A 25,021-nucleotide genomic window follows, 5' to 3' on the forward strand; every position below is an offset into this window, starting at 1 on the left:
ATATGTCTTTCCCTATTAAATGGGTCCCAGGTTTCTGTGCTTTTGAAATTCTATCTCGTTTAGTTTCCAGCTTTACTCTTTTTGTTGTCAGAGGCTGAGATCAGCGTATTCTAGGTTCTTCTAATGTACAGATGTTTGACCAAGGACTGACCCCATACACCTCCTGTGAAGTTCATGGATTTTATGATAGCAATTTGACATGCTGTTTAGATGTTTTTTTCTTTTCTAGGTTTGTGGTTATATTATGGCAGAGGTTATGAGAAATCTGATCTCCAGAGAAGTGTTGGTGCTTCTTTAATATGATATAGCTATTTTGGGCTAGTTTTCTAGCATTGAAGGATTTAATGAATAAGTTTGTATTTACCTTACCCACACTCTTTTTTTTTTTAATTTTATTTTATTTTGTTTATTTTTGGCTGCACTGGGTCTTTGTTGCTGAGCACGGGCTTTTCTCTAGTTGCAGCGAGCAGGGGCTACTCTTCATTGCTGTGTGCGGGCTTCTCATTGCGGTGGCTTCTTGTTGTGGAGCAGGGGCTCCAGGCGCGCGGGCTTCAGTAGTTGTGGCACATGGGCTCAGTAGTTGTGGCACACGGGCTTAGTTGCTCTGCAGCATGTGGGATCTTCCCGGACCAGCGCTCGAACCCGTGTCCCCTGCATTGGCAGGCAGATTCTTAACCACTGTGCCACCAGGGAAGCCCCACACTCTTTTTAATGGTAGAGACCTGCTCTGTCCAATACACTCTGTCTAGCCACTAGGTACATGAAGCTTTTACAATTTAAATATAAATTAATTGAGTAAATCAGTAGTACTAGCCACATTTCAAGTTCTCAGTAGTCACATGTGGCTAGTGGCTACCGTACTGGAGAATGCAGATACACAACATTCCCATCATCACAGAAAGTTCTATTTTTCAGCAGTGCTCTAGACTTCGAATCTCAGGTTTCCCCTTTCCAGATGGAAGTCTCATGTTTTCAGCATGTCCTTGTGCAGCAGCCATGTTCTTACTACTGTACGATACCCCCAACCTCCTACCCTGATCATGTCACTCGCCCTCTGTCAGTGTATTAGTTCCTGTTGCTGCTATAACAAATTACCACAAACTTCATGGCTTAATACAACATAAATTTATTATCTTACAGTTGTAGAGATCAGAAGTTTAAAATAAGCCATTTTGGGACTTCCCTGGTGGCACAGTGGTTAAGAATCTGCCTGCCAACGCAGGGGACACAGGTTCGAGCCCTGGTCCAGGAAGATCCCACATGCTGCAGAGCAACTAAGCCTGTGCACCACAACTACTGAGCCTGCACTCTAGAGCCCGCGAGCCACAACTACTGAAGCCACATACATGGAGCCTGTGTTCCACAACAAGAGAAGCTACCGCAATGAGAAGCCCGTGCACTGCAGCGAAGAGTAGCCCCTGCTCAATGCAATTAGAGAAAGCCTGCACACAGCAACAAAGACCCAACACAGCCACAAATAAATAAATAAATAAATAAATAAATAAATTTATTTTAAAAAATCAGCCATATTTTAGCTTCCAGAAGCCACCTGCATTCCTTGGCTCCTGGCCCCTTGCTCCATCTTCAAAGCCAGCACATAGCATCTTCAAACCTCTCTCTCACTGTCTGACCTCTGCTTCACATTGCCTTCTCTACCTCTGACCCTCCTGTCTCTCTCTTATATGGACTCTGTAATTAGAATAGGCCCACCTGGATAATCCACGATAATGTCCCCCTCTTAAATCCTTAACTTAATCACACCTGCAAAGTCCCTTTTACCATGTAAGGTAACATTTCCACAGATCCCAGGGATTAGGACGTGGACATCTTTGGGGAATCATGATTCAGCCTACCATAACAGGCAGTGTTCTCCAGTGGCATCTTGTTTTCCTTGAGGACCAGTGCTGCACAGAGTATGCCACACACTGATATGCCAAGGTTTTATGCAAAGGAAGGAGAATATTTTAAAATCTTATTTTCTGCCTCCATCCTCTCTGGAAATACCAAACTTTGGTTGTTCTGACTCCTCAAAATATGATCCTGTGAGTACAGTGGCACAGGAGTATCTTATAGGCAAGACAGATCCACAGCTGACTCAGCGTCCTGTCAAGAGTGTTTGCCCCACTGTAACACAGTTGCTCCTTCAGGGCTGATCTCTGCCAGCCTTTCTTAAAAACAAACAACACACACACATACACACAAACAAAAGCCCCCAAACTGGGAGCTTGTTATATTAACCAAAGCAAAGCCTCCTGAGCTTCTCTTTGCCAAGGAAAGGGTGGCAGATGAAAGCCTGAGTCATTCCCAGGAGAAGCAGCAGCAGAAACCAGTGCAAAACTGGTCTTCTACTTCCAGTCTGGACAAGATGGCATAGACTCATTTCTCCTTGCTCCTCCCAGCTAAGTATAATTATGAATCCTAGAAATAATTCAAGAGGCAACCAAAGGAGAATTCTAAAAGGTGTAAAGAGGACGGCAGAATGGTTAGGAATTCCAGGACTGGAGGAACACTATGGGAGCCTTATGACTTACTACCCAACAGAAGAAGGCAACCCAGACCCAGCATTTCCCAGCTCCCAACCTAGCAACAGTGGCTCAGATAGGCTCCTTCTCCCTCTGGTTTGAATGGGAGTCCTGCTGACAACACCAAGTGAGCATGGCAACTCCAGCAAAGGGAGTCTAACAGGGAGCCCCACTGACAATAAGCAGCCAGGGGAAGTGCCTTCCTTTCCCACCAGGCCAGAGACTCCCCTGCCCCACCAAAAGATACTGTGCAACCAGGGCACCATCAAGAGGAAATCCCACTACAACAAGTAGTCTGGCTCAGGAAGCCTTTGTCCCCATGGTCTTAAGGATCCCCTCTCCCCAAAAGAGATACCAGGAGGGCATACAGCACTGGCAAGTGGAGGGGGGTTCCACCAAAGCAAAGCCAGGGAAGATTTGTTGTTTCCACAGACTAGAGACTCACTTCCTCCACCTAGAGACATCAGGCAACGCAGCCTGGTAAAGCACTTTCTGCTCCCTCAGGCAACACCAGCAGGGACCAGTGAGGGCCCCATCAGCACCACATTAACCAATCGGACCAAAACTGCACCACAGAGGCTCTGGAAAGTAAATCGTCATTGAAATCACAGCTTACAAAAGTAGGCTAGGACTTGTGTGCTAAACCTAAACATTGACTGCCTGCTAAAGTAAAAGATTTAAATAGTCTCCTAACATAGTAGCCAAAATGTCCAGAATACAATGAAAAATCACCCATCATACCAAGAACCAGAAAATCACAACTTGAATGAGAAAAGACAATCAACTGACATCAATACCAAGATGAATCAGATGTTAGAATTATCTGACAAGGATTTTAATGCAGCATCACAAAAATGCTTCAATAAGCAATTGCAACATCTCTTGAAACAAATGAAAAAAATAGAAAATCTGAGCAAAGGAAAAACAAGTTATACAAAAGAACCAAACAGAAATTATAGAACTGAAGAATACAATAGTAGACATTCAAAACTTGCTATATAGGCTCAGTAGTATAGTGGAGATGACAGATGATAGAATCAGTGAGCTTGAGGATAAACCAATAGAACTTACTCAATCTGAGCAGCAGAGAGAAAATAGACTGGAAAAAAATAGAGCCTCAGAAACCTGTGGGAAATAACAAAAGATCCAACATTCATGTCAGAGTCCCAGAAAGATACCAAAACCAGACAAAGGCAGTGCAGAAAAGGGAGAAAACTATAGACAAGTATCTCATGAACTTAGAAAAATCTTCAACAAAACATTAGCAAAATGAAACCAACAATGTATAAAAGAATTATACACCATGACCAAGTGGGATTTATTCAAGTTATGCAAGCCTGGTTCAATATTTAAAAAATCAGTCAAGATAGTCTGCCATATCAAAAGACTAAACAAAAATCATATGCCCATGTCAATTGGCACAGAAAAACACATTTGATAAAATTCAACATTTATTCGTGATAAAAACTCTCAGTACATTAGGAATTAGAGGGGAAATTCCTTAACCATGTAAAGAACATCTACAAAAAACATACAGCTAACATTATACTTAATGGTGAAAGACTGAATGCTTTCGCTCTTAAGGTTGGAACAAGGCAAGCATGTCTGCTCTTATCACTTCTATTCAACATTGTACTGGAAGTTCTAGACAGTGTAACAAGGCAAGAAAAAGAAATTTTAAAACATACAGATTAGAAAGAACAAAGTAAAACTGTCTCTATTTGCAGAAAACTTGATCATCTGCATACAAAATCACAAGAAATCTTTAAAAAAAAAAACCCTTCTAGAACTAATAATGGAATTCAGCAAGGCCGTATGATACAAGAGCAACACACAGAAATCAATTACATTTCTATATAGTAACTGGAAATCTAAAAAAAAAATAACACCTTTTATAAGTGCTCCAAAGAAAATGAAATATTTAGGTATAAACTTAACAAAACAGGTACAGGATTTGTATGCGGAAAATTACAAAACACTGATGAAAGAACTTAAGACATTAGTAATTTGAGAGACTGACCGTGTTCATAGATTGGAATACTCAGTCAACATACTAAGATGTCAGTTCTCCCCAAGTTGATTTATAGGTTAATGAAATCTCTATGAAAACCCAAGCAAGGATTTTTGTAGATATAGACAGGCTTATTATAAAATTTCTATGGAGGGAGTTCCCTGGTGGCCTAGTGGTTAGGATCCTGGGCTTTCACTGCTATGGCCCGGGTTCATCCCTGGTTGGGGAACTGAGATCCCACAAGCCACGTGGTGTAGTTCCCCCACCCCCCCAAAGTTTTTTATATGGAAAGGCAAAGGACCTAGAGTAGTTAAAATGATTTTTATAAAGAATAAACTTTTTAAAAGAATAAACCAATGTAAAGGCTTACTATATAGCAACAGTAATCAAGCTAGTATGGTAGTAGTGGAAGGGAGACACACAGATAAATGGAACAGAATAGAGAACCCAGAAATAAACTCACACAAATTTGTTCAATTGATTTTTGACAAAGGTGTAAAAGCAGTTCAATGGAGGAAGGGTAGCCTTTTCAATAGATAGTGCATGAGCAATTGACATCCATAGGCAAAATAAGTGAACGTTGACCTAAACATCACACCGTATACAAAGATTAACTCAAAATGGATCACAGACTTAAAGTGTAAAACTATAAGACTTGTAGAAAAAAAGCCCACAGGAGAAAATCTTCATGGTCTAGGGCTCAGCAAAGTGTTCTTAGGCTTGACACCATAAGCATGATCCATAAAAGGAAAAACTATTAATTGGATTTCATCAAAATTACAAAGTTTTGTTCTATGAAAGATCCTATTAATATGAGCTACAGAATGGAGAAAATATTTGCAAGCTACGTATCTGAGAAAAGATTTTTATCTAGAATACATAAAGAACTCTGGAAACTCAAACAATCCTGTTAGAAAATGGGCAAAAGATATGAACAGACATTTCACTAAAGAGGGTATACAGATGGCAAATAACACATGAAAGGATGTTCAACACCGTAAGTCATCAGGAAAGTGCAAATCAAAACCACAGTGAGGTATTACTACACACCTCTCAGAATAGCTAAAATAAAAAATAGTGACACCGAATGCTGGTGAGGATGCAGAGAAACTGAATCACTCATACATGTCTTCTTCAACAGATTAATGGTTAAGTAAACTGTAGGACATCCGTGCCATGGAATACTACTCAGCAATAAAAAGAAATGGGGTATCGGTTCATGTAATAACTTGAATAAATCTCCCAGGAATCCTCCTGAGTGAGAAAAAGCCAGTCTTAAAAGGTTACATACTATATGATTATTTATATAATACTATTGAAATGACAAGAAACATAGCGATGGGGAACAGGTTAGGGGGTGCCAGGGGTGAGGGGATGGGGCAGATGGAAGGTGAGTGTGGCTGCAGAGGAAGAATCCTTTTGGTGATAGTACAGTTCTGATCGTGTCGGTGGATACGTGAACCTACACATGCGATAAAATTGCATACGACTAAATACACAGACACATACAAACAAATGTTTACAAGTAAAGCTGGGGAAATCTGGGCAAGATCAACGGTTCGCAGCAGTGTCAATACCTTGATTGTGATATTATACTACAGTTTGACAAGATGTTACCCTTTCGGGAAACTGGATTAAAGGGTATGTGGTATCTCGCTGCATTATTTCTTACAATTGCATGTGACTCTACAATGATCTCAAAATAAAAAGTTCAATTGAAAAAAAGATGAAGACAAAAAATTGAGCCCTTGAACATTTTGCCAGAAGCTGGGCTAAGGAATCTGGCTCGTTGCGCGGGCATGGAACTAGTTGGCCATCTGGCTACAGACTAGATGGTTATAAAGAACAGTGACTCCCCCAACCTGGGGATGCAGCCCCTTCGGGAGCCTCTATAATAATCTATAAGCCTCTATAATAATCCAAACAGGTATTGTTCACCTTCTGGAAATTCTCAGTAACCAAATTTAATTGCAAATCACTTCCATGACAAAGCAAGTGTTTGCCATATGTCTTCATATCAGAGGGCCGCCCTAGGAAATCAGAATAGGGTGTCTCCAACCTCTCCCCACCCTAGCCCTTCCAAAATAGGAATCACTGGCCTGCTCATTGTTCATGGAGCCAATATGTGAGGCCTGAATGGGCCTGTTAACTCTGTATGGTGAACAGCCGCCACCCCTAACCCTGGTCAGTCAGCCAGTGGGCTCAGACCACAAGAGGAACCCTGAGGGGGAATGAGAAGCTGTGGATGATGGGCTGCAAACCCCATTCCATTGCTGGGCCAATGCCTCCAAACATATGCTCTGCCGCCTTCTTAGATTCAACACCTTCCTTAGGAGGAGCTCAGAGGGTTTTTATGATCTTTTCCGAAGAGCCCTTTTCATGCCTGTTCTTCAGACCTGGAGCATCTTGAACTTATCACTTGATGTTACAGAGGACTAAACAAACAATGGGAGAAGTGCATTTTCCCTTTATATTAGCTTTTAAGTTAATATATAGAAAAATTGATGTTATTGGTATACAGTTCTATGAATTTTAACACATGTATAGTTTCATGTAATCACCACTACAGTCAGGATACAGACTGTATCAGGATTCATCCCCCCAAACTCCCTCATGCTGCCCCTTTGTAGTTACACACACAACCCCCGCCCCAAAACCCTGGCAACCACTGATGTGTTCTCCATCACTGTAGTTTGGTCTTTTTGAGAAAGTCATAGAAATGGAATCATACAGTAGGGAACTTTGAAACTGGCTTCTCTCACTCAGCATCATGTCTTTGGGATTCATCACATTGTTGTATCTCTCAGTAGTTCATTTTAAGATCCCTTTTTACTTAAGAATTGCTCTCCAATTTTGTTGATTAGTTCTCTAAGCAGGCTTTGTAATAGTGCAGCAAAAGTGTAATCTGTGTGCAATGAAATCACCTTTGGTCAAATGACTGACAGTTATTAATGTTTCTCTTATCCAGTTCTTAATCTGTTTCTTCTGGTGAAAAAAAAAGTAGAGAGGCAAGAAGTAGATAATAATTTCTAAACAAGCATTATAGAGTTCTAAAACCAGAAAGCAGCACCCCTGACTGCCTGAACTGTTCTCAAATAACTTCTCTCACCACTTGAGAAACCTACCAGGACAGCAGTGGCCAGTGGACTTCTAGACATATGCTTCTTGCCCAGGAACCTCCGTGTGATTCTAGAAACAGTCCCATGCACAGGAATGAGTACAATTGCCTAGAAGGTAACGTTTTAAGGAGTTCTTAAACTGCCCTCCCAAGGACCCCAAAATGTCTTTTACTAAGGTTTAATCATGCCAGAAACTTCTACCATTAGAATCACTCATTCAGGATAAGGAACTCCAGAAGACCTCTCTAAAAAAAATGCAAACGTATCACTTATAAGGATATCCCATTATGACGTTGGCCCTGAGGGACTGGAACAAAACCTGATTTGAGGCGGTGGCCAGGTCTGGCGTGGTGCTCAGTGCTCAGGACTGGGAACTCCAGCTTAAGTTAGAGGGGAGGTCAGGGGATGACCCTGCACGGCCAAGTGGCAGCAGGAGATACTGGGACCCAAGGAGGTGGGCTGAAAAGAGGGGAATGTGTCAAAAGAGGAATTGGGACATGCTAAGATCAGAAGTTGCCTGTTTCATAAGTACAGCTGGATCATGCCCTGGTGGGCCCCACTCTTGAGCTGGATCACTAGATGCCTTGTTTGTTGCTGTCTTATCTACCTAGTAAGTCAACACTAAGTAAAAGCTCTGAAACCCAACTCAATAAAAGAGTGTTTATGAATCCAGTGTACTTAACTAAGGAGAAAGGCACCTTCTGATCGCAGGAGAGCTTTCTTTTTTATTCAGTTTCCCCTTCTTTTGTGTTTATAGCCTTTTATCCTTCTCCCCAAAGGCAGGCCGCTCTTGAAGTCCTACCTGTAAAAGGAACTTGACTGCCAAGTATCAGAGACTTCAGGTGGAGGGTGAATTGAGTCTGGTTCCTGTGAGGGAGGGGAGTCAGTCTCGGTGGCTGGGCTTAGCCTGGCACTGAGGGCAGTAGGACAACCCTTCCATGCTGCATTTAGGAAGCGAACGCCCCTTCTGCCCGGGGTGAACCAGGGCCCTGGTCTTCTTCACCAGTGTTATTTTACAACTTCCCACCGCACACAGACACGTACAATTAATGAAGTAACGGTCGGTGTGTCTGCCAGTAACATAGCTAATTTCTGTTAATTAGTCATAGGCCAACAGTTAGTAAATTGGTAGACTGTGCTTGAGTTGACACATTTTCAATCTGATGGTTCATAAAGGAGACAGCTGCTTCTTTTATGTATGTGTAAGTGGCTCTTAGTGCATCAAAAGGATGTTTAAAACAACAAAGGAATAATCAAAAGTGCAGTTTATCATCTTGGTTTGTAACAGATTCAAACCATATAATGACAGCAGCCCGTGGTTAAATAAGCGGAGCACCAGATGGACGGCAGAGGCACTGGGGCAGGCGCAGTGACCTTCCTGAGGGCTTCTGGCCACGGCCCCTGTGCTCCAAGCAGGTGTGCTGAGGTGTGGCCCAGGGAGTGGGAGAACTGATCGGTAAGATAGTCCAAACCTTTGCAAAGTAATAGTCACAGAGGAAGTGCTTTCTGAGAAATAACAGAAATAAAGTGCACCTAGGAAGCTAGTTAAATGTTTGAGACTCGAATGCGAATGGGAAAGAAATGCATCTTTAGAGCTGGTGCAGTCGGAGCCTTTCATGTTGAGGCACGAACATTTTCAACCTCCCCTACATTTTTGTTCATCTGATTTTCCACTTCAGTTGTTCATTCTCTATACCCTGCCCGCCTGTGGGACTGCACGCTAATTATCTCATGGTGGTGAGGTTCCAGGCGTGTGTGATTGATTCATGGTCCTGGGTCTGATATAAATGAACAGGTTAATTTCTTGGCCACTGCTTTTGCCTCTATCCCTGGCCACTTGGGCACAAATGAAAGCCATTTGGTCACAAGAGGGTGAGAGGGTGTAGACGAGAATGAATAATCCCATCCTCGACCCTGGAAAAAGAACTGAAAGGATATGATTTACACACAAATCAGTTCTACCATCTTTTTGTAGAAACGACAGCATGCTCTTTCCTCACAATCCCACTCTTAAAGTATTTTTAAACTTCAGAATTGGAGTGAGGAACCTAGGCGTTGACACTGGTAAATTGTTCCTAGCTGGCAGTGTGGGAGAAGGTGGGCAGGGCACACTGTCCCTAGTCTAATTTCCCCCCCCCCCATGAAGTTCTGAAAGTTTGGTAGGAATAGTTGGTGAATTGAGAACAGTAAACACCCTTTCTTTTACGTGTATTAAAATATTCTTAATGCTTATGACAACTGTGAGGGGTGTTATGAAGAGAGGAAAATATTCACTATCTCCTGAAAAGTTAGCAGGGATAGGGAGTAGATCTTGATTTTTTCTTCTTTATTTTTAAATTTTTATTTTATATTGGAGTAGGAAATCTTGATTTGACCAGAGAAAAAAAGTGGTTTGAGTTTTCCACTTCTGAGCCATTGATTTGATCTCAAGGGAACACAGCCTTACTGTTGCACAGCTGGGTGCTCACATTATTTTTTATTTATTTATTTATTTTAAAGCGACTGTGAATTCTTTTTTTTTTTAATTTATTTTTGGCTGTGTTGGGTCTTCATTGCTGCGCGCGGGCTTTCTCTAGTTGCAGGGAGCGGGGGCTACTCTTCGTTGCGGTGTGCAGGCTTCTCATTGCGGTGGCTTCTCTTGTTGCAGAGCACAGGCTCTAGGCACACGGGCTTCAGTAGTTGTAGCATGCGGCCTCAGTAGTTGCAGCATGAGGGCCCTAGAGCACGTGGGCTCAGTAGTTGCGGTGTGCGGGCTCTAGGGCATGCGGGCTTCAGTAGTTGTGGTGCACGGGCTCAGTAGTTGTGGCGCACGGGCTTAGTTGGTCCGTGGCATATGGGATCTTCCCGGACCAGGGATCAAATGCATGTCCCCTGCACTGGCAGGCAGATTCTTAACCACTGCACCACCAGTGAAGTCCCTGGGCACTGACATTAGTAGCAAGAGGCCAATCATATTTTTTCCTTTTGACTCTCCTTTTCTTTTACTTATCATATTTTGTGATTGTCCACGTTCTTCAGATTTTTTTCCTGTTATCACGAGCTTGAAAAAGAATGTGGTCAGCTTCCACCCATTTGTATTAATGTAGGAGAGCATTAATACAGCTACAAGAGTAGTAGAGATAAGCCAGAAGTCAAAGAATCAGAGTGTTCCAACAGGAGGAGCCATAGAGACAACTGAGGCCAGCCCTTCACTTTTACACACAGGGAGACAGAGACCCAGAGAGGGAAGGTAGCAGCTCTTATGATTCCCATTCCTGTCCTCTTTCCAGAATGTGATATGTGACTTTATGGCTATATACTTTCCTTTCCAATTATGATTTGTAAAAGTTATTAGTTGCATTCCTGGGGCATGAAGCCAATTAGGTGTTAAGAAGGGATCCAGAGCCGTACAATAGTAGGAAAAGCTAGACCCAAACTAAATATTCACCCTGGATGATCAGATCTGGAGTCGACCCTCGCTTGCATTAAGTGTTGGCATTCTCCTAGGTTCTGCCCTTGGCCCTCTTTTCTTCTCTTCAGAGTAGCTCCACAGTTAGGGTTGGTCTGTTTGGCAAATATAAGACTGACTCGGAATTGAAAAGCTACAACTGCAGTTCTTAGGATGTTCCACCTATCTCAGCAGATAATGTATCCCTTGTTCAGTTCAACACCCACCTTTTCACCTGTTCCTCTCTTCACAATTCTTTGCTCTTCCCTTATACCCTGCTGCATTTGTAACCACAACAAAACTTCTGTTTCATTTTGATAAAAAGAAAAATCTTTTCAATCTGTGTCCCCCCCCCCCCGTCAGCTATTCCCTTGTCAGCCAAGCCTCTTGAAAGAATGATCCGTACTTGATGTTCTCAATCCTTCCTTTTCATTCACCCCAATGCCAAACTCAACGGACACCTTTTGGTCTTTATTTTAAGGGCTCTTGCTCTGCAGCATTTAACACAGCTCAACCATTCACCTACTTGAAACTCTCTTTTCCCTGGTTTTTCTTCTCCAGATTCTCCTACTCCTCTGTTCCTCAAGGATCTTAATTGATAGTAGTTATATCTTGGGTTCACACCCAGCTTAAATCTCCTTTACTGCAATACTTCCCAACCTGTCATCTCTCAGGAAGGGATGGTAAAGCCGGGGATACAGCCAGTGGGCCTAGGGATGGCTCTCTAATGGGAAGTGGACACCGTATCTGCGGGAGTCCATTCTCTCCCCCAGGAATGCGGTGAGATGGAGGAAGCGGACTGCAGGGAACCAGGCTGAGAGGTCGCACAGGCTCAGAGGCTGATGCTACAGTTGTGGCTGTGCGAGTGCATGAGTGACTAGAAGACACTGCCAGGCAGAGGAGCAGGTGTGGGAAATAAAAGCAACACTCCCTGAGAACCCAGGAAGAGATCATGCGCTGGGGAGAGATGTGGAGTAGCAGACAGAGGAGGGGAGAGGGGGGAAGAGTTGTGAGAGGAGTAGGAGGGAGACAGGGGAGTGATGAGAGCGAGCACAGGAGACGGCGCCCAGACGACTTCGGAGTTTCTGTGAGGTGCTGCTGTGCTTCCTGGACTACGTTTCTGTGTGATTCCCTGTATCCCTGTAATAACCCTCTCTTTTCCTTACCTTACTTTAATGGGTTATTGTTTCTTGCAACCTTTACCCTAAGGTACCTCTTCTTCCACCAACTCCCCGACCTCACCCTCAGTGATCTCATCCACTTTCTTTTAGTTTAAAATGTTTTTATTCAATGTAATACATGCATATAGTTAAGAAATAAAAGCGTACCAAAGGCTTATAGTGATAAGTAGAAGACCCTATGCCCACCCCTTTCCTGCAGTCACTCTTTGAAGTGTTTCTTAAGGTGTTTACATCAGTCATTTAAAAGAATAAGATTATCCTGCTATTTCTTTTTCTTTTGGTAAAATATACATTGCACAAAATTTACCATTTTAACTAATTTTAAGTGTACAGTGGCATTAAGTACATTCACGTGGTTGTACAATCATCAGCACTATCCATCTACAGAAGTTTTTCATCATCTCAAACTGAAATTCTGTATCCATTAAACAGTAACTTCTCATTCCCTTCCTCGCCAGCCCCGGTAACCACTGTTCTAGGTCTTGTCACTATGTACTTGACTATTCGAGGTACATCATATAAATGGAATCGAACAATATTTGTCCTCTGGTGTCTGGCTTATTTCACTTAGCAAATGTCTTCAAGGGTTGTCTGAGTTGTTATATATATCAGAATTTCATTCCTTTTTAAGGATGAATAATATTGTATTTTATACACACACACACAACATCATATTTTGTTTATCCATTCATTCATTGATGGACATTTGAGCTATTTGCATCTTTGGCTATTACAAACATGCTGCTATGAACACAAGTGTATAATACCTGTTTGAGTCTCTGCTGTCAGTTCTTTTGGGTATGTACCCAGAAATGGAGTTGCTGGGTCATATGGTAATCCTGTGTTTGCTTTTTCTGAGGAACCACCATACTGTTTTCCACATTCTACTATTTCTTTTCAAACACTTTTTAAACATCATCTACTGACTTTGTATTATGGTAGCTGAGGATCCATCCACTCTTGAAGTATTCTGTAGCCCTTGTGTGCTGATGACTTCCCATCTACATTTCCAGCCCTGACTTTCCCCTGAGCTTCAGGCTTGTATTATCCAAATGTTTGCTGGACATCTCCATGTGGGTGTTAAGCTCAGAGTATCCAAATCATAATTAAAATGCTTGCTCCTGCCCCTACCCGCAAACTTTCTTTTCCTCTGGTTATTATACTGCCCCTACATCAGTGAATGTCACCAATGTCTACCCGGTTACTCAAACAAGAAACCTGCAGGTTATCACAAACTGCTGCTGGACCTTACCATCCAATGGATCACCGAGGCCTGCTGATTTTACCTCTGAAATATTTCTTGGCTCCATTCTCTTTTCTTCTTCCTCACGGTCACTGCCCTAGTGTAGATGTTCATCCTCTATTGATGGAACCACTTGCCGCAGCCTCCTCCTAGCTCATCTCCCTGCCTCCATACTTGCCCCCGTTTAATTCTATTGCACACTGACCTACGCCAGTTTAGTCTCTCACACCGTCAGGTACTTTTCGGTGAATATCAGTAGATTCCAATGACCAGAGGTAGCTGTGTGTTGTAGTCCTCCTCCCTCACTATCTCCACACCAGGTGGGACGTTCCACTGAAAACAGGACTCTGACCCAGTTCTGCCAGGCATACATTTATTAGCAGTTAGACATAGTCCTGCTGCCTGTCCTCATAAGATCCATTAAGCCCCACGCAGGAAAGGTTCACCTGAAGCACATTTAACAATTCTCCAGCAGTAGCGTTTTACCTGAACTTCTGGTCAGATCAGGCAACAGACTCGTCCATTAAGTGTCAGGGGGCAGGACCCAATGGATTCCTAGACCTAGAATGCCACTCTGGGATCACCAGTGTTTTAGGCCCCATTCATGCACGGGCAGACAAAAGTGTCAGTCCATAAATCTGGAACACCATTTATTTAACCAGTGAAAGTTTGTTTCTATATATATATATTTTCACATCTTTATTGGAGTATAATTGCTTTACAATGGTGTGTTAGTTTCTGCTTTATAAGTGAATCAGTTATACATATACATATGTTCCCATATCTCTTCCCTCTTGCATCTCCCTCCCACCCTCCCTATCCCACCCCTGTAGGTGGTCACAAAGCACCAAGCTGATCTCCCTGTGCTATGCAGCTGCTTCCCACTAGCTAGCTATTTTATATTTGGTAGAGTATATATGTCCATGCCACTCTCTCACTTCGTCCCAGCTTACCCTTCCCCCTCTTCGTGTCCTCAAGTCCATTCTCTATGTCTGCATCTTTATTCCTGTCCTGCCCCTAGGTTCTTCAGAAGCATTTTTTTTTCTAGATTCCATATATCTGTGTTAGCATACGGTATTTGTTTTTCTCTTTCTGACTTACTTCACTCTGTATGACAGACTCTAGGTCCATCCACCTCACTACAAATAACTCAATTTCGTTCCTTTTTATGGCTGAGTAGTATTCCATTGTATATATGTGCCGCATCTTCTTTATCCATTTATCTGTCAATGGACACTTAGGTTGCTTCCATGTCCTGGCTGTTGTAAATAGTGCTGCAGTGAACATTGTGGTACATGACCCTTTTTGAATTATGGTTTTCTCAGAGTAATAGCCACTACAGAAATGAGCAAACCCTCTACTGTAGATTTACGTAGACTGGTTGAAGCTTTCCAGTAGCTGCATCTGGAGTGTGGACTCATAATTAGAGTCTTCCAGATGCACACTAAGCACTGCTAGAATGTGTTCCTCTTTGAGGTGCTTCAGATATTAACCATCCCTAGAGTATATGTATATATGTTCATGTACACATGTAGGTGTGTGTGTGTCTCGCACTGTCTGTGCTGAGTTTTGTTTGTGTTTGTTTGTTTGTTTGTTTTTTGGCCGGGACGCATGCAGCATCTTAGTTCCCAGACCAGGGATCGAACCCTCACCCCCTGCAGTGGAGGCACGGAGTATTAACCACTGGACCGCCAGGGAAGTCCCTGTGCTGAGTTTTTTTAAAGTAAATTTCAGGCTATATAACAAATCTCCCCTCCCATGTACATCTGTCCATATTGTTCCCCTGCATAAAACCCTTCCCTTTCATGGTTCCCTGTTGCCTGTAAAATCAAGTCCACACTTCTTCAAGTGACATACAAGGCCTTGTCAGACCTGCCCCTTACCACTTCCTTTTCTGCACTTTACACTCTATTCTAGAATTACCAAGCTGCTTTTAGTGAAGCCCACCAATGATGCTCTCCCCACCTGCCTAGCCCACCTTTCCCACTTTCCTTCACCTGGCTAACTCTTACTTATCCTCTATGAATCAATTCAGGCATCAGCCCTTTCAAGAAGCCTTCCCTGGAACCCGATTCAGAGTTAAGCTTGTTTATTTTATTTAACATATGAATAACACTTATTATGTGCCAGGAACTATTCTAAGTACTTTTCATCCTAATGACAACTCTATGAATTAGGTTCTATTATTATCCCTCTTTTCAAATGAGGAAACTGAGGCACATAGAGGTTTAACTTGTCCAAATTCACACAATTGATATATGGCAAAGTCACACTTCAAACCCAGGCTGTCTGGCTGCAGAGTCTGTGCTCATAGAAATCCGTATGCTGTGCTCTGTATTTCCATAGCACGGTACGCATACCTCTATCTCATCATTTAGCATAACAGTTTGAAATTCTTTCTTTGGGTATGTGTCTGCTGCTTCGCTATCAGGGTATTAAAGCTCAGTAGTCTCGGAAGTATGGTATAATGGTTAGATCATGCGGTTTGGAATTAGACATACCTGGGGTTAAGTCCCACCTCTGCTCTGTACTACCTGTGTTACCTTAGGCAAATTATTTAACCTTTCTATGCTTCCTTTTCCTAATGTGTAAATTGGGAATACGAATACCTCACAGGGCAATGGAAAGAATGAAATGAGATGATGTATCTAAAGTACTTAGCAGTGGGTCTGACATAGTAAAAAACAAAGCAAAACAAAAAAGTCTGGTAATGCTTGATTATCACAACTAGTTATTATTATCTCTGCATCTCTAGCAACTACCACAGTGCTTGGAAAATAGACATTTGAGAAATACTTGTTGAACTGAACTATTGTGGAAATCTTTAGACTGACATAGATATCTAAAGTGTATCTTAGTGTGTACGACTTCAGAAATGGTCCCCCATAGTGAAGCAGGATGTGCCACCTCACTTTGCTGGGGCACCCTTAAGAGTTTTACCTCCGAAGGGTAGATAGCCCTGGAGCTCTCCAGTCATATAACTAATAAGCATATCATTCTGGTCCTTGCAGCCATTAGTTTTACTCTAGCTGAAGCTCAGATAGGATAGCTCATCACTTTGAAGTGAGTCTTGTTATCCCAAGTCATCTCATCCTTCAAAATGAAAGAGAACTCCATTTAGTTTCCTTTTCTTAGAACAAGGGCTTCAGAACTCCCCAGGGCTATCCATTCTCGTAGGATCTCTGACCTTTTCGGTCAGAGATGCAAATTTCCTTCCCAGTATCCCAGAGCTTTGATCCCTTCTGTTATAAATTTCACTTGTCAAATGAATGAAAAATACAGTTATCAGACATGCTCAAGTCACCTTTGGATAGTGTTGTGACAGAAAATGTCTCAGGTATCAATTAAGTACCCATCTTTTTGCACCCAAGGGCAGTAGAAGATGCTACTTGAAAAGCTGAAATAAACATATATATCACATCCAGATAATAATACAACCCCCCAGAATACTAAGGGAATGGAAGCTCCTAAGGCAGAATCTTTTGGTTAACTTAGGGTTAAGGAGAAACCTCATTTGGGTTCAGGTGGCCAATCTTTCTACAATATCTGAACCCACTTTCCTCCATAAAGGAGGACAGTCTAATGACCACCGATTATTTCTTCCATGCGGATCTTGCAAGATCTCTAGGCCAATCACTTTTCAGAATTTTAAGTAGAGAGACAAAGTGGAAGAAATTGAACTGAATTTGTATTGTTGATGAAAAAAAATCAGTAGTCTGTGAACGGAATGGAAAATTTTATTCAAGCCAACCTGAGGATTATAACCTGGGAGACAGTCTCTCAGAGAGCTCTGAGAACTGTTCTGCCCATTAGAGGTCAAAGCACAGTTATATCCATTTTTGAGACAAAGGGTTATACATCAGACGTATTGATAGTTCACACAATTCAGATCTGCACGTACAAAGTAGTGGGTCATTGTGACCCCTTACAGGGTTAAGAAGGAATGTTATCCCCTAAGGAGTTATCGAGTAGTGTGTCATTGTGGCCTCTTACAAGATTAAGAAGGAATGTTGTCTCCTAAGAAGTGATCTTGCTGGTACCAGGAAAACATTGCTCTTTATGGTTGAGCAGGTATTTCTGCCACTGGGGAGGTCTGGTTGGTGCATAATGCAGATACACAATGCACACTAGAGGGGAGGGAGGAGGCCAGAGGGTAGAGAAAAATTTTATGTTTACATTTTTCTTGACTTGCCTTAAAATGTGAATTTTTATTTCATCAGTATTAATCCTGGTCATAGCCTATAATCTGGCAGTTTGATTAAACCTCTGATTGTTATGTTATCATTTTTCTCTTTTTTAGAAGAACCCCACCACCTAACACACAAAAACGTCCAACTAGCTGAGGGTTCTGGATTCTCAAGTGCTAAGGGAATAATGACTGGAGTGTGGGTTGGTCAGGAGAGGCTGCCTGGAGAAGGTCTCCAGCCGGATGGTGAAGGGCTGGTAGAATTTCGATGGCAAGGGCTTCCCCGAGTTGAGGAAGAGGGGCACGAGCCAGAGCACACAGCGCCTGTAATAAACTAGAGGCGAGGCTAGCGGTTTTATGCTTAGAGCAAAGCCTGGAATTCCCCTCTCTTTTTCTGTCCAGATGGTCAGAAATAAACCACGGAGGTTCCAGAAACACAGAGATTGGAAATGTTCACTCTAGGAAAGTGCACTGGGCCAGAAGTGAAGAGCTGTGATCTCTGATCCTGGTCCTACCACCGATTTGTCCCATAATGGTGGGCAGTTCGTGTAAAGCTTTTTTAGACCATTTTCTTGCCAGTTAGATAGAGATAGATATATGATCAGACTACCACACGGAGTTGGTGGGAGGATTCAGTGAAAGCTTACAAATATCCATCAGATAGAAGTTACTGAGATACTATTATTAAAATGTACCAGTGGAGACACTAGTACAGCTCTTCCTTCCATTCCCTTTGGCCTCTTTAGCCAACACTCAACATGAATTTCACGAGAGGTTGCTGGTTGCCTTTCTAAAAACATATTTAACCAGTTTCTTCATGCTACTCAAAAGTTGAAGGTCGAAATTCTAAACTTTGTAACAATCTAAAAAGGAATTTAAGGCAATCTTATGACACTGTTGTGGAGGTTCCAGGCTTCCTCTTATAATGCATGGAAGGTGTTAAAGCAACTGTTCTCTTTGACTAGCCCAGAAAAATCCTCCTTCCTTCATCTCCTTGAATCTAGCCTGCATATCTGAGAGAATTCTGATTATAGTTTATACAGTATAACATTGGTGCCTAAGGGCCATTCCCTTAGCCATTCCCTTTACACCTGTGTTGAATGAAGGGGTTGGTGGACGTTCAAATCTGTGTGTTAACATATGACTTTAATTGGAGACTGAAGATGACCGCTTGTTAATAATTTGGCATATGAATCATTTAAAAAACAAAACACTTCTGGTGAAGAGAGGTGCTAGAATTCATCCTCATCCCCTCCTCCTGAATGTGTATTTTACATAAAATCACACAGATTTTCTTAACAAGTTTAACAGTGTGCTATAACATAATTGCAATATTATACCAGAAGCATTGTCAATGCTAAGTACTCTCCAATTTATAATGCATGAATAAATTCTCTAAAACTCTTGAGAAGAGTATCCATTTTCCCAGCTAAATAATCTTTAAGTTCAAAAGGTAAAATGAATATTTCTTCTTATATGAAATATGGCATATATGTGGGAGTAGAGTTTTGATAAGCATTTGTGAACTCCCTGCTGGTAGATTTAAAAACCTCCTTGGCAATCACATGGCAACTAAGGATACTATGCCCCCTTCTACCTAGGGGCCAAGACATGGTGTCTGCAGAATTATGTATCCATTAAGGTAACATTAGCTCTGTCATTTTCAACATATGGCATCCAAGGTCACCCTGGATGCTGGCAACCAGCCAGTAGATGGGAAAAGAGAAAGAGTAGAGAAGGCATGTGAGCTTCTTAGACTGGCCTGAATGTCACCCACACCCCTTCCACCTCCACCAACATTCCGTGAGCGAAGGTTTGTCAGAAAGGCCCCACCTAGATGCAAAGGGAACTGAGAAACGGTAGTTCCTGTCTACAGAGCCACTTCCCAACCACAACTCAAGCATGATGGAAGGGCAATACAGATATTTGGAGGCTAGCTAAGTGACTTTGGCGCAGTTGTACTGTGGCAGTTACTAATTTCTTGTCTCAGCTCCAAAACCTCCAGACCCTGCTTTGTGATGCTGGCAGTAGGGCACTACAAACCACATTTCTGCTTTGTTGGCTGACTCTATGTTAGGTTCTGCTAATAGGGGGCAGTAGAGGGAGACAGCAAAGCTGGAGAAGGAAGAGACTTACTCCTACCTGTTTGCTTACCGTGGGTTTTCCTGTCTGCTTGTTGTGGTTCCTGTATCACCACAGCCTTGCATCGTCACCGTGGAAACAGCAGTGTCTTCCTATAGCATCAGCTGTATCTGGTTGCAGTTTTTCCACCACCTGGAAGAATCAGCCCCATTGTGTCTGCTGAGAGACACCACCAACCATCTTGTGCCCCCCTCTTCAGAAGTCTGGGTCCAGCGCCACAGGGACCTTCCTCCAAGCTCAGAGGTCTCAGTACCAGTTGGCAAGTGCCCACTTTTCAGAAGTCTGAGGTTTAGCTCCAGGGACCCCCTCTCCCAAGTTTTAGTAATTCAACCTCTTCTCTCCCCCTGCCCCCCGCCCCCGCGCCACCTGCCCTGCTGCCTGAGGGTAATAGCTGCTTCCTGCAGTTTTTACCTTTGTGAAACCTTAAAGCAGCACTATCCCATAGAAATATAATGTGAATACTAGTTTTTAATTTTCTAGTAGCCACATTAAAAAAAGTAAAAAGAAATGGTAAAATTAATTTTAATGATATATTGTGTATAACCCAATCTGATCTTTCATTTTAGCATATGATCACTGTAAAAATTATTGAGATATTTTGATATGAAGTCTTTGAAATCTGGTGTGTATTTTACACTTACAGCACATTTCAGTTTGGAGGATAAATTTCACCAGAAATACTTGATCTGCCTTAGATTTCATAAAATTTACAGTTGAAAATATAGATTCACCAGCTCACGTTGTTCCAAACATACATAAAAGCTTTCTAATAACTGAATTGAGTATCAATCTGTAACTTTTTATTTGGAAAAAATTGTGCACTCACAAGAAGTTGCAAAAAATACTACAGAGAGGTTCTATGTACCTACCACCCGGCTTCCCCCATTAGTGACATCTTCCGTGATTATAGTCATTGTCAAAACCAGAAAATTAATTGGCACAACACAATTAAGTAGATTACAGACCTTAATCAGATTTCCCCAGTTTTGATATGCACTTATTTCTTGGTATGTCTTTGTGATTATATGGCATTTTATTGCTTGTAGAGATTTGTATAACCACTTCACCACCACAATCAAGAGACAGAACTCTTCCATCACTACAAAGGATATTCCTCATGCTGCCCCTTTATTGTTACTTCTCCCCTCCCCTACAGTGAGGCCCTGGCAACCACTTATGTGTTCTCCATCTCTATAATTTTGTCCCAGAGAAATGGAAATAAAACAAAAATAAACAAATGGGACCTAATTAAACTCAAAAGCTTTTGCACTGCAAAGGAAACCATAACCAAAACAAAAAGGCAAGCCACAGATTGGGGGAAAATATTTGCAAATGATGTGACCGACAAGGGATTAGTCTCCAGAATTTACAAACAGCTCATGCAGCTCAATATCATCAAAACAAACAACCCAATCAAAAAATGGGCAGAAGACCTAAATAGACATTTCTCCAAAGAAGACATACAGATGGCCAAGAGGCACATGAAAAGACGTTCAGCATCGCTAATTATTAGAGAATTGCAAATTAAAACTACAATGAGATGTCACCTCACACCAGTCAAAATGGCTATCATCAAAAAATCCACAAACAATAAATGCTGGAGAGGGTGTGGAGAGAAGGGAACCCTCCTACACTGTTGGTGGGAATGTAAGTTGGTGCTGCCACTATGGAGAACAGTATGGAGGTTCCTTAAAAAACTAAAAATAGAGCTACCATATGATCCTGCAATCCCACTCCTGGGCGTATATCCAGAGAAAACCATAATTCAAAAAGATACATGCACCCCAATGTTCATTGCAGCACTATTTACAATAGCCAGGACATGGAAGCAACCTAAATGTCCATCAACAGAGGAATGGATAAAGAAGATGTGGCACATATATACAATGGAATATTACTCAGCCATTAAAAAGAATGAAATAATGCCACTTGCAGCAACATGGATGGACCTAGAGATTGTCATACTGCGTGAAGTAAGTCAGACAAAGAGAAATATCATATGATATCACTTATAAATGGAATCTAAAAAGAATTGATACAAATGAACTTACAAAACAGAAACAGACTCACAGATTTAGAGAAGGAACTTAGGGTCACCGGGGGGAAGGGTGGGGAGAAGAGATAGTTAGGGAGTCTGGGATTGACATGTACACACTGCTGTATCTAAAGTGGATAACCAACAAGGACCTACTGTATAGCACAGGGAACTCCGCTCAATATTATGTAACAACCTACGTGGGATAAGAATTTGAAAAAGAATAGATACATGTATATGTATAACTGAATTACTTTGCTGTACACCTGAAACTATCACAACATTGTTAATCAACTATACTCCAATATAAAATTTTAAAAAATAAATAATTCCTTAAGAAAAAGAATGTTATATAAATGTCATCCTATAGTATGTAATGTTTTGAAATTGGCTTTTTTTTTTTCCACTCAGCATAATGCCCTTAAGAGCCATCCAAGTTGTTGGGTATATCAGTGGTTTGTTCCTTTTTATTGCTGAATAATATTCCATAGTATGGATGCACCACAATGTGTTTGACCACTCACCTGTTGAAGGACATTTGGTTTGTTTTCAGATTTCAAGCTGTGTAAGCATTTGAGTATAGGTTTTTGTGTGAGCCTAAGTTTTCATTTCTCTGGGATAAATGCCCAGGAGTGTGATTGCTGGGTCATAGGTAACTCTATGTTTAATTGTCAGAATGATTTTCAGAGTGGCTGTACCGTGTTTCATTCTGACGAACAGTGATAGCGAGATCCAGTTTATTGGCATCCCTATCAACATTTGGTGTTATCAGTGTTTAATTTTAACCATTTGAATAAGTATGTAGTCTCATCTCATTGTTCTTATTTGTGTTTGCCTAATGACTAGTGATGTTGGACAACTTTTCATGCATTTATTTGCCATCTGTATATCATTTCTGGTGAAGTGTCTGTTCAAGTCTGTTCCCATTAAAAAATTGGGTGGTTGGTTTCTTACAGTTGAGTTTTAAGAGTTCTTGATATATTCTGTAGACAAATCCTTTGTTAGAGATGTGATCTGCATGTATATTCTCCCAGTCCATAGCTTGTCTTTTTATCTTCTTTACAGGGTTTTTCACAGAGCAAAACTTTTTCATCCTAAGGAAGTTCAATTTATTGATTTTTTTCTTTTATGTATTGTGCTTTTAGTGTCATGTGTAAGAATTCTTCACCTAACCCTAGGTCATGAATATTTTCTGCTATGTTTCATTCTAAAATTTTATAATTTTACATTTAAATCTGTGATCCAATTTGAGTCAATTTTTATGTAAATTATGAGGTTTAGGTCTAGGTTTATTATATTATACTTTTGCCTATGGATGTCCAATTTTACCAGCACCATTTGTTGAAAAAAATAACCATGTTTCTGGGGTCCCATAACCATCGAGGTTCAATGGTTCACTGGATGGACTCACAAGACTCAATAGCAGGGTTTACTCACAGCTAAGGTTTATTACATCAAAGGATACAGACCAAAAGTGATAGGAAAAATATATGCATTCAGTAGAGTTCAGAGAGGTCATCTGAACCATCTGAAGCCACACAAGGATGTGCTTTCTCTCTATCAGTGAACTACAGGTGTGGAATAACTTTGCCCAGGGAAGCCTGTTCAAGGATCTGTGGCTTTTCTGTGTAGGGGAACAGCTCTGTCATGGCAGTCTGGTGAAATTGATCACATAGGCAAAGGCTTGATTGCAGTGTATCTGAGTCTTAGCAGAACTCCTTGTGATCCACTTGGAACACAAGAGGATGGGAGGCACTTTTTGTTTTGTGGTCACCCCTTTCCGGTATGTAGGACAGGGAGCATGGGTTGCTGGTACATTTGGCTACTCTTCCTTTCATTCTCCATGTAAGTAATAATCTGAATCCACAAAGGGCTCGTTGTGTTTTTATTGGCCATAGGCGTCAGACCTTAGTCTTTCCTTACGCTCCACTGAATTGCTTTTTCATCTTTATAAAATATCAGTGTGTATATTTATGTGAGTCAGTTCTTTTCAACAGCTTTGTTGGGGTATAACTGACATACAGTAAACTGCACATGTTCAAAGCACACAATTAAGTTTTGACATATGTATACACCTATGAAACCATCAGCACTGTCGAGATGATGAACATACTGCAAAGTTCCCAAGCGCCCTCTGTAATCCCTCCTTCCCCTCTGTCTCCAGGCAATCACTGATCTGTTTTCTGTCATTTTAGGTTAGTTTGCATTTTTTAGAATTTATATTTGAATCATACATTGAATCATATATCTTTTTTCCAGCTTCCTTTGTTGAGCATAATTATTTTGAGATTCACCCATGTTGTTGCATATATCAATAGTTCATTCCTTTTTTTTGCTGAGTAATATTTCACTGTGTGGGTATATGTACAACTAATTGTTTACCCATACACCTGTTGATGGATGTTTGGATTTCCAGTTTTTAGCTATTGCAAATAAAGCTTTTATGAACATTTGTGTACAAGACTTTCTATGGATAATGTTTTCTTTTCTCTTGTAAATATCTATGAGAGGAGTGGCTGAATCATTTCATAGGTGTATGTTAAACTTTTTTAAAAACTACCAAACTGTTTTACAAAGTGGTACCATTTATATTACCACCAGCCATGTGATAGAGTTCCAGTTTATTGGCATCCTCAGCAACACTTGGTATGGCGATTCTTTTTAATTTTACCCATTCAAATTGATGTGTAGTGTTATTTCATTTTGGTTTTAGCTTGCATTTACCTAACGATCAGTGATGTTGAAACTCTTTTCATGTGCTTATTGGCCATCTGTATATCTTCTTTGGTGAAGTGTTTATTCAAATCTTTTGCCCATTTTATATTGATTGGGTTGTCTATTTTCTTATTTTTGAGTTTTTAGAGTATTTTATATATTCTGGATACAAATCCTTTATCAGATATATGCTTTGCAAACATTTTCTTCCAGTCTATGAATTGTCATTCTCATTATCTTAACAGTGTTTTTCAAAGAACAAACGTTTTTAACTTTTGTGAAATCTAACTTATCAATTTGTTTTTAATGGCTTATGCTTTTGGTGTCATATCTAAGAAATCATTGCCTAACCCAAGGTCATGAGATTTTTCTCCTAAATTTTCTTCAAGAAATTTTGCAGTTTTAGTTTTTATATTTAATACTGTGATCCATTTTGTGTA

General features: G+C 41.1%; 1 protein-coding gene across 13 annotated transcripts in view; it reads left to right on the forward strand.

The window, feature by feature from the left end:
- The window catches only part of LOC309620767 (uncharacterized protein), a 96,968-nt gene that overhangs the window by 48,742 nt on the left and 23,205 nt on the right, over positions 1 to 25,021 (forward strand). Inside the window, exon 8 of one of the 13 annotated variants that reach the window (XR_014239613.1) lies at positions 19,889 to 22,924. The exons of 11 other annotated variants lie outside the window; for them this stretch is intronic. The gene's annotated coding sequence lies outside the window, so the exon portion shown is untranslated. Of the gene's footprint in view, positions 1 to 1,140; positions 14,181 to 19,888; positions 22,925 to 25,021 lie in introns of those variants that run through there. One more of the 13 variants, XM_082377646.1, reaches the window with a different exon arrangement.

The sequence above is a fragment of the Balaenoptera borealis genome, assembly GCF_965194805.1.
Source record: "Balaenoptera borealis genome assembly, chromosome: X".
NCBI lineage: Eukaryota > Metazoa > Chordata > Mammalia > Artiodactyla > Balaenopteridae > Balaenoptera > Balaenoptera borealis.